The sequence below is a fragment of the Haliaeetus albicilla genome, chromosome W (assembly GCF_947461875.1).
Source record: "Haliaeetus albicilla chromosome W, bHalAlb1.1, whole genome shotgun sequence".
Taxonomy (NCBI): Eukaryota; Metazoa; Chordata; class Aves; order Accipitriformes; family Accipitridae; genus Haliaeetus; species Haliaeetus albicilla.
The window spans coordinates 31,996,769-32,005,586 of NC_091515.1; the positions used below are offsets into that span (position 1 = coordinate 31,996,769).

The window sequence follows — 8,818 nt, forward strand, 5'->3', positions numbered from 1 at the left end:
ATTTTCCCATATATATATATATATGGGAAAACTTCTGTGCATGTGCAAGCCCAGACATAGGCTTGCTCTTTTAACATTTGTGAAGAACAGCTCTCAGATTACTGCATGAAAGAGTGAATAAACTCTAAAAAAATATTTTTAAGCAGGAAACTTTCTTTTTCAGTGTGCTATTAAATGACAGACTCAAATTTATGTGAGTAGAAATATCACATTAGCAGCAGAGCTAATAAAGCTGGCTTTGGTTTGTATTTGTGTCTTGTACTTGGATTTACTAATGTCTGAATAAGGGTCAGCTGATGTTTTGCCTGCACTTATCATGTGCTCTTCCACATAGATTTTAATAAGGGGTGAGTTCACATCGTAGCCTTTCCCTTGCTGGTAGCAATAATGAAGGTCTCTTTACACTGGCTTCACATTTTCATGGAACTTGTAGGAACTGAATATGTTTGAGATAAATTTTGGTTGGAATTGGCCAACAAACTCTAAAGTATCTAAGTGAGGGCACTAAGAAACTATCATGCACACACACTGTGACTGACCAGTAAACCCCTACAATGGAAGAAGGCTCAGTGGAGATGGGCAAGGGCCATGTGCCTGTGAAGCTCAGGGAATAACACAGGGTGTGACTGACCACAGCTGTTGCAAAGAAGCTGACTTTATCTCACCACAAAGGGGACCAGACCAGAGGATGGCCTTTGTTTTAGATAAACAGGTATGTCAGTTGAGTGGATCAACTGGTGGTGTAAATGTTTCTCCCTGAGTTAATTAGAAGAGTGTGAATGTCTCCCTGAGTTAGCCAGACCAGCACAGGGGGAGTGAACATATGGCTCAGCCCAAAGTAGAGTATAAAAACTGAACTAATAAAAGAATTTCAGAGACCAACGGGCTTGAGCTGGCTTCAACCTACATATTCCTTCCCATTGACTGGGGATGCCCAGTGTCATTGACGTGCGGAAAACAGACTCCACAATCAGTGAGATTGTAAAGTAGGTATGTTTATTCAGCGCTGGGCAGCACGGGGGTTAGTCCCACCAAAGTCGTGCACGCCTGACTCGGCAGTTCACTTTAAATTTATACAGTCAAGTGTTACATATACATAGAGTTTCACAATACGCCTATACATAGGCATTACCTATCCCCGCTTCATATTAAAATTAGCTCCAGGAAGCCATTTCCATAGTCTCCTCTCAACTGCGCTTGCACAGTGCCTCCTTATGGTGGTCGTCTGGTGGTCGTGATGATGAAGGCTGTATGTCTTCTTGGCGGTGAACTCTTAACCTTCTGTCCCTGCGCAGACTCAGTTGTCCCTTGGCATTTGTCCAAATCACAAGGTCGGTCTTGGCTGGTTCTTGGAGTCACTGCTGCTTCTTATCAGGGGCTATCTCCTGTCCCAGCTAGCCTCAACAATGCAAACGTTAAGCATCACTTCTCATGCCCTTGGGCCATGTCTACCTCTATTGAAATTTCTTTAACTTCACTATAAGCTAGATAATTATTAAACAGTTCCTATCTACATCCATATATCTACTATATCTACTAAGGTTCCTTTGGCTCCCCATCTCAGTCCCCCCTTTTCTAGAAAATAGTAAATTCTTTTACTATATCCAACTCCAGTACTTCTAATGCATTGTTTCCCTATCTAGCATTCTCTCAAAATATTTGTTGGACTCGAGTTTTCATCGCAACTGATTCTTTTTCCATTCGCTGTAGGAATCCCCTGTGCTTTGGAAACACCATAAGCCGCACCAAATTGTTGTACAAAGGATTATGAGCAGAAAAATGATTACTATTGCTGTCACAAACAGTTGTTTTAGCCATGTTAAATTTGGCAACCAGGAAGTTAGTTTTTCCCATATCTCAGAAGATCCCCATGATGTGTCATCCATAGTGATAAGATGTAACTCTTTAGAAATTTCCCAAATCTTTCCAATATCTGTCTCTACTTGCTGTCTTTCATTTAAATAAGCACAACAGCTTTGATTTATAAGTACGCACACACACCCCCCTTCCTTTGCGGTTAACATATCTAATGCAAGGCGATTTTGTATCGTTATCTTTGCCAAGGAATCAATTTCGGCTTGTAATTTTCCTAGAGCGTCAGCAGTAGTATTGGCTAAAATCTCGACCACCGCTGATACATTGACTATTGCTTTTTCCAATTCAGATACTCCAAGCATTGGGAAAAGCCATCGTACCACACTGTGGAATGTGGTGCCTCGTTCTATAAGAGGGTTAGAGGTTCTTTTAGTCCTCGTGTGGTGCCATCTGGGGTGCCATGGGGATCGGAATATTCCCTGTAATTTTCCTAAGATAGGGAGTGTTTGTGGGATTATTATTCCCTCTGTGCATTCTCCCCACCAATCGATAGGTAAACTCTTATGTGCCTTCCTGTTTGCACAAAGGTACCAACATCCGTCAGGGAGATTACAAGTGGACGGCTCCCAAGGAGGAGGAAGATAACAACTCCCTGTTAGATTTAATGGGGGCGCATCATTAGGGGGTGTCCCCCTCTGCCTCTTTCCATGTCTTTTAATCTCCAAGACCAATCATTATCATGTGGGTCTCTGCTAACCAGATCAAGTTTATACTTCACTATAGTTCTGGAACCATTTCCATATAAACAAGTATAGTTGGCAGTTCTATTCAATAGTGTTTTAGTGCTGTTTGTTCTGAGGGGGACACCAATAAACGGGAAGGTTTCTCCTTGTCTGGGTATTAAGGTACACATCCAATAGCTTGATACATTAATATCCTTTGCTAGCTCCTGGTTATATCTGACAAACAGGTTTTCATCCCACGCCTTACACAGAGTCCCCACAGCTCCCCGTATTACCGCGTAAAAACTAAATGTCCATCGGGTTTTGTGGTGACTTTCCATGGAGTTTTGGGTGTCTTTTTCACTCTGGTGTGATGAATCCAAGCGTTCTGTTCCTTGATTCTGATTGCAGTAAAGGAGGTGAGTAGTACTTGGAATGGTCCTTCCCACTGTGGCTCCAGGGTTTTTTCTGTAAGAGACTTTATATACACATAATCTCCTGGTTGTATATTATGCACAGGCCCATCCAAACCTCTCCCTCGAGTCCCAGCCACATGCTTCCTGATTTTATTGAGCTGTTTACTCAATGCTACCATGTAAGAGGTCACAATTTCGTCCCCAGCTTGCACAGACACCCCTTTCTGTATTTCATAGGGTCGTCCATACAGAATTTCAAAGGGGCTCAGTCCTTCCCTTGCCCTTGGTCTTGTTCGTATACGCAGAAGGGATAAAGGGAGAGACTGAGGCCATGTTAGATTTGCTTCTTGTCCCAATTTTACAATTTGCTGTTTGATTAAGTGGTTCATTTTTTCCACTTGACCACTCGACTGGGGGTGATATGGAGTATGAAGCTGCCAATCTATACCCAAGTGGTGGCTAATTTGTTGTACTATTTTTGAGACAAAATGTGGTCCTCTGTCAGAGGACATGGTTGCTGGAACCCCGAAACGTGGTATTATCTCTTGCACTAATATTTTAGTTACCTCCCGAGCTTTAGCCGTTCTTGTTGGGAATGCTTCTGGCCAACCTGAAAAGGTATCAGTTAATACCAATAAATATCGATACCCCCCCTTTTCTTGGAAGTTCTGTGAAGTCAATTTGCCACTGCTGTCCAGGCCCATTGCCTTTTCCAATCTGACCCATTTCCGGCTTGGGGGTATTCTTAGGATTAGTCTGGAGGCAAAGATCACACTGTTGTGTCACCTGTCTCACCATGGTATATAAATTTCTAGCCACAATTTCTCTTATCAAATGATTATACAGAGCTTCTGTTCCCCAATGCTTTTTCCTATGTTCCTCCCGTATCAAATGCCACAGTAAGCAAGAGGGAATGATTAGTTTTCCCTGTGGGGTATGAGCCCACCCCTCTTCATTATATGACCCTTCTAAATCTGTAATAAGCTTCTGATCTTCCCTGGTATATTCTGGCTTACCTTTTAGGGAGATTTGCCTATCAGGAATTAAAGCCCCTTCTATTTTTACCTTTGTTCTGGCCACTTGTTTTGCCTCTCTGTCCGCCAGCTCATTCCCTTTTTCCAAATCTGAGCTCACTTTCTGGTGTGCCTTAATATGCAGAATCGCTACTTTCTTAGGGAGCTGGACAGCTTCCAGTAACTTCAGAATTTCTTCTGCGTGTTTGATATTTTCCCCCTGGGAATTCAATAGTCCTCTCTCCTTCCAAATTGCTCCATGTGCGTGTACAACTCCAAAGGCATATTTTGAGTCCGTATAAATGTTCACAACTTTGCCCTGGGCCAACTCCAGGGCGCGGGTTAGAGCAATTAATTCTGCCTTCTGTGCGGAGGTGTTCATGGGCAAAGCCTCTGATTCTATTACCTCTTGGCTGGTGGTGATGGCGTATCCTGCATGTCGATTACCATTTAGGATGTAACTGCTTCCGTCTGTGAACCAAGTTTCCCCATTTTCCATGGGGCTGTCTTTCAGGTCTGGGCAACTGGCGTATGTTGCTTCGATGGTTTCCAAACAGTCATGATGTACCGGTTCTCCTGTGTTCCCGCTGAGAAAAGAAGCTGGGTTGACAATGTTAGTGACTACAATCTCCACGTCATCCTGCTCTACCAATATAGCTTGATATCTCAGGAATCTTTGTGGAGAGAGCCAATGTCCACCTTTTGCTTCCAGTACTGCTGATACTGTATGAGACACCAGAACAGTCATTTTCTGGCCCAGAGTAAACTTTCGGGTTTCCTGTATGTTCAGTATCACAGCTGCAACCGCCCGCAGGCATCCAGGCCAACCTTTTGCAGTCGTGTCTAACTGCTTAGAGAGGTAGGCAACTGCCCGTCGATATGGGCCCAGGTTTTGTGCTAATATTCCCAGGGCAATGCCCTGCTTCTCATGTGAGTAAAGAAGAAATGGCTTACTTACATCTGGGAGTCCTAAGGCCGGGGCTGACATCAAAGCGTTTTTCAGTAGCTCAAAGGCTCCTTCGGTCTCCTTGTTCCACTCAAGGTGTTTCTGCTCAGTGGCTGTCAGCGCATACAGTGGTTTAACAAGCAATCCATAATTATAGATCCACAATCGGCACCACCCTGTCATTCCCAGAAAAGTCCATAACTCTTTCACTGTCTGAGGTCTCTGAGTTTGGCATATTGCCTCTTTATGGGCCTGTCCCAAAGTTCTTTGTCCTGCACTAATTTCATAGCCCAAATAATCCACTTTGTGTTGCATTACCTGTGCCTTCTTCTTGGATACCCGGTACCCTTGAAGTCCCAGGAAATTCAACAGACTCACCATCCATATTATACAATCTTTCTCTGTCTTGGTGGCGATCAGGATATCATCCACATACTGCAACAGCTTTCCCTCCTCAGATGGGGTTTCCCAGGATTCTAAGTCTTTTGCAAGCTGATTGCCAAAAATGGTAGGACTATTCTTAAATCCTTGTGGCAACACCGTCCAAGTGAGCTGGGTCTTTTGACCACTCTTGGGGTTTTCCCATTCAAATGCAAATAATTTTTGGCTGGCTTCATGGAGAGGGAGGCAAAAGAAAGCATCCTTCAAATCTAAAACAGTAAACCAAGTCAATTCAGGTGTTAATACGGTCAACAGGGTATATGGGTTCGCCACTACCGGGTAAAGATCTTCAGTTATCTTATTCACCGCCCGTAAGTCTTGGACCACCCGATATGACCCATCGGGCTTCCGAACAGGTAATATAGGGGTATTGAATTCAGACTCACACTCTTTTAATAATCCCAACTGCAAAAATTTTTCTATCACCGGCCAGATTCCTTCTCTATCTTCCTTCTTTAGGGGATATTGTTTAATTCTTACCGGCTTTCGGCCTTCCTTGATCCTAACTTCAACAGGGGGAGCACTTTTTGCTCTTCCAGGTGCATCGGTAGCCCATACCCCCAGGTACACTTGGTTTAAGATGTCCTCGTTAATGCTTCCTTCTAGGGGGAGACTAGTTAAGGTTAGGCTCAATATTTGAATATATTGCTGATCTTTTACCTCCAGAGTAATTTCTCCCTTTTCGAATACAATTTTTGCTCCCAATTGTTCCAACAAGTCCCTTCCCAAAAGTGCCTTTGGGGAGTTGGGCATATATAAAAATTTATGAATGCCCCACTGTTTTCCTAATTTATATTCTAAAGGTTTACAAAAATATGCCTTTTCACTTTGACCAGTCGCTCCTTTCACCATGACATAATCATCTCCCAGGGGCATCAAAGCTTGGTTCAGAACCAAGTACGTTGCCCCCTTATCTACCAAAAATTCTATTTCTTGCTGTGTTTTCCCTGGCTTAATTATAACCAGTGGATCCGCTAGGGTAGATTCCCCAGGTTCCCGTCAATCTCCCTTCACATGGGCTACTGTTCTTCCTGTTTGAGCCCTCTGATCCTCCTTCTTGTTCTTTGGGCATTCCTTTTTCCAATGACCAAATTTCTTACACAAAGCACATTGATCCTTGCCCAGTCGGGGCAAGTCTCGCCTAGGCCCTCTTCCTCTTTCTTCCTGAATAACAGCCATTAATTTCCTTTGCCCCTGCCTATATCCTTCTTCTCTGTTACTAAATACTCTCCATGCTTCATCCAATAATATTTCTGAATTCCTACCCTCTGTAGGGCGTAATTTTTGAAGTTTGCACCTTATATCCCCTGTAGATTGACCCAAAACCAGGGAGACCAATTGTTGTACTCCTACCTCTGACCCAGGATCCAGTGGTGTGCTGCGGCGCATTACATCCCTCAGTCGATCCAGGAATTCAGATGGAGACTCAGAAGGACTCTGTTTGACTGCATATAAAGCTGACCAATTTATAGTTTTGGGGATTGTCCTCTCCATTCCTTTTGTAATCCACTCCTGATACCCCTGCAATCTTTCCATATGTGCAGATCTGTTAACATCCCACTTTGGGTCTTGGAGAGGGAAATATTCCTTAACGTCCCCTCCTGTGATCTTATAATGATCTTCAGCTAGGTTCCCTGCTGTTTTTAAAATCAGCTGTTTCTCTGTCTCAGTCATATATTCCAATAATAGCTGTATATCCTTCCAATCAGGGTTATGCTGTTTCACAATAAATTGGAAATGCTTAGTTACACTTATTGGATCTCTCCTATAATCTTTTGCAACCTTTTTCCATTCCCCTAGGTCAGCAGTAGAAAAGGGTACTTTGATTAACATCATCCCACCATCTGGCCCCACCGCCTCTCGGAGAGGTGCTTGTAAAGCTGTTGAGGTAGTTTTCTTCCTAGTACGGGAAGATACAGGGCTGTCCGGGGGGGTTGGAGTTCTATCCGAGTCTGCATCCTGTTCCTGTGGTCGAGGGGGAGGCTTAAACAAATCAGTTAGATCTTGTTCTGGTACCTGATGAATTTTATTTGTCTTTGTACATCTTTGTCCAATACTACATGCCGAACAACACCGCCTCAGTTTACCTCTAAGCTCCTTGTTGTTTTCTCGCTCAACTGCGAGCACCATAGGGTCCTGTGGGGGTACTATTCCACAGTCCCTTTGCCACTCCGGATGGTTTCAGAGGGTGAAAAACATGTCTGCATATGAAAATTCATCCCATTTTCTTTCTCTCCTTAAAAACAACATTAGTTGTATTAGAGTATTATAATCTGTTGACCCATTAAGCGGCCACTTAGCATCACCTTCTAACTTATATAACGGCCACCATTGATTGCAATACTTAATAAGGTTCCTTTTGTCTTCCGTACCTCCGGTCCCAACAATATCTTTCCAGTGGGTAATTACACAACCCAGAGGACTCTTCCTCAATATTCCTCTTTGTTTCCCATTTTATTACTTCTCCTTTTAATACGATTCCATGCAAATTGTTTCTTACACCTCTTTATAGAATTCTCCCAGTTTTCCTCCCACACATCCCGAATTTCCGGGATTAAATTTTCCTTTCCACACACCAATTTCACTATTTCGGCTACCTTTCCAACCACAAACAATCCCAACTGTGTACGTAGCTCATCCCCTCTTATCCCAGGGAGTCCAAACCCGACACTCAGGGCATTCAGTATCCCCTCCACAATCTATTTGCAACTTCTGTTTACACCACACACATTCCAGGACATATGAGGGCGTACACTCATTTCCTGGATGTAAAAGACACCATTCAAATACCCACATTTATGCGATGCACCATACAGGGACTTTCTTATACCAACACCACAAAATGATTAAGATAATCAAACTCAAACTTACAATTACAACGCTAACATATAAATTCAAGTTCCAAATCATCAGGGATTCACACTTCGTTCGTCTCCGGCCGTACCCCTTGTGGAGTTACGAAACTGTGGAGCAGAACTCCACACACGCTCCGCAGCTGAGCTGCATCTCTTTTACTCAAACATTCAATCCACAGTTTTAGACATTTACACATTAACAAGCATATATACACATATAAATCTCAACATAACATTTCCACATACTCACACAAAATCTTTAACATAAATTTCCAAACATTCATACCATACAATCATCGCTCCAGTTGACAACCTTTCAGCAGCTGCAAAAATGTACCAAGCGCAATTGCGAGGGGGTGCGCTTACCCTTCTCCTGCCTCTTATATACCAGTCATCGACAGGTCCGTCCTGGCTCCCGATACTGGGATGCAGCAATCACCCCGGATTTGCTCGATCTACCCTCAAGATCACTGGCGGCCGCTCTATCGGTCAGCAAATCCCCCCTGGTTACCATACAGGGTACCCTCCTCCCATACGGGGACTACGCTGCACGCCAGACGTCTCTGCGCGATTTACCAGCTGCCCCGGCCCGTACTTTTACAGGCTCCCT

The 8,818-nt window shown here is 43.6% G+C and overlaps 1 long non-coding RNA gene across 1 annotated transcript; it reads right to left on the bottom strand.

The window, feature by feature from the left end:
* Positions 1–2,551: 2,551 nt before the first annotated feature.
* On the bottom strand, positions 2,552–5,837 carry LOC138683325 (uncharacterized). The gene is made up of 4 exons (XR_011322910.1): positions 5,291–5,837; positions 4,925–5,025; positions 4,373–4,566; positions 2,552–3,015 (listed from the first exon to the last, which is right to left on the bottom strand). It is a non-coding gene; the product is annotated as an uncharacterized lncRNA (long non-coding RNA).
* Positions 5,838–8,818: the final 2,981 nt, after the last annotated feature.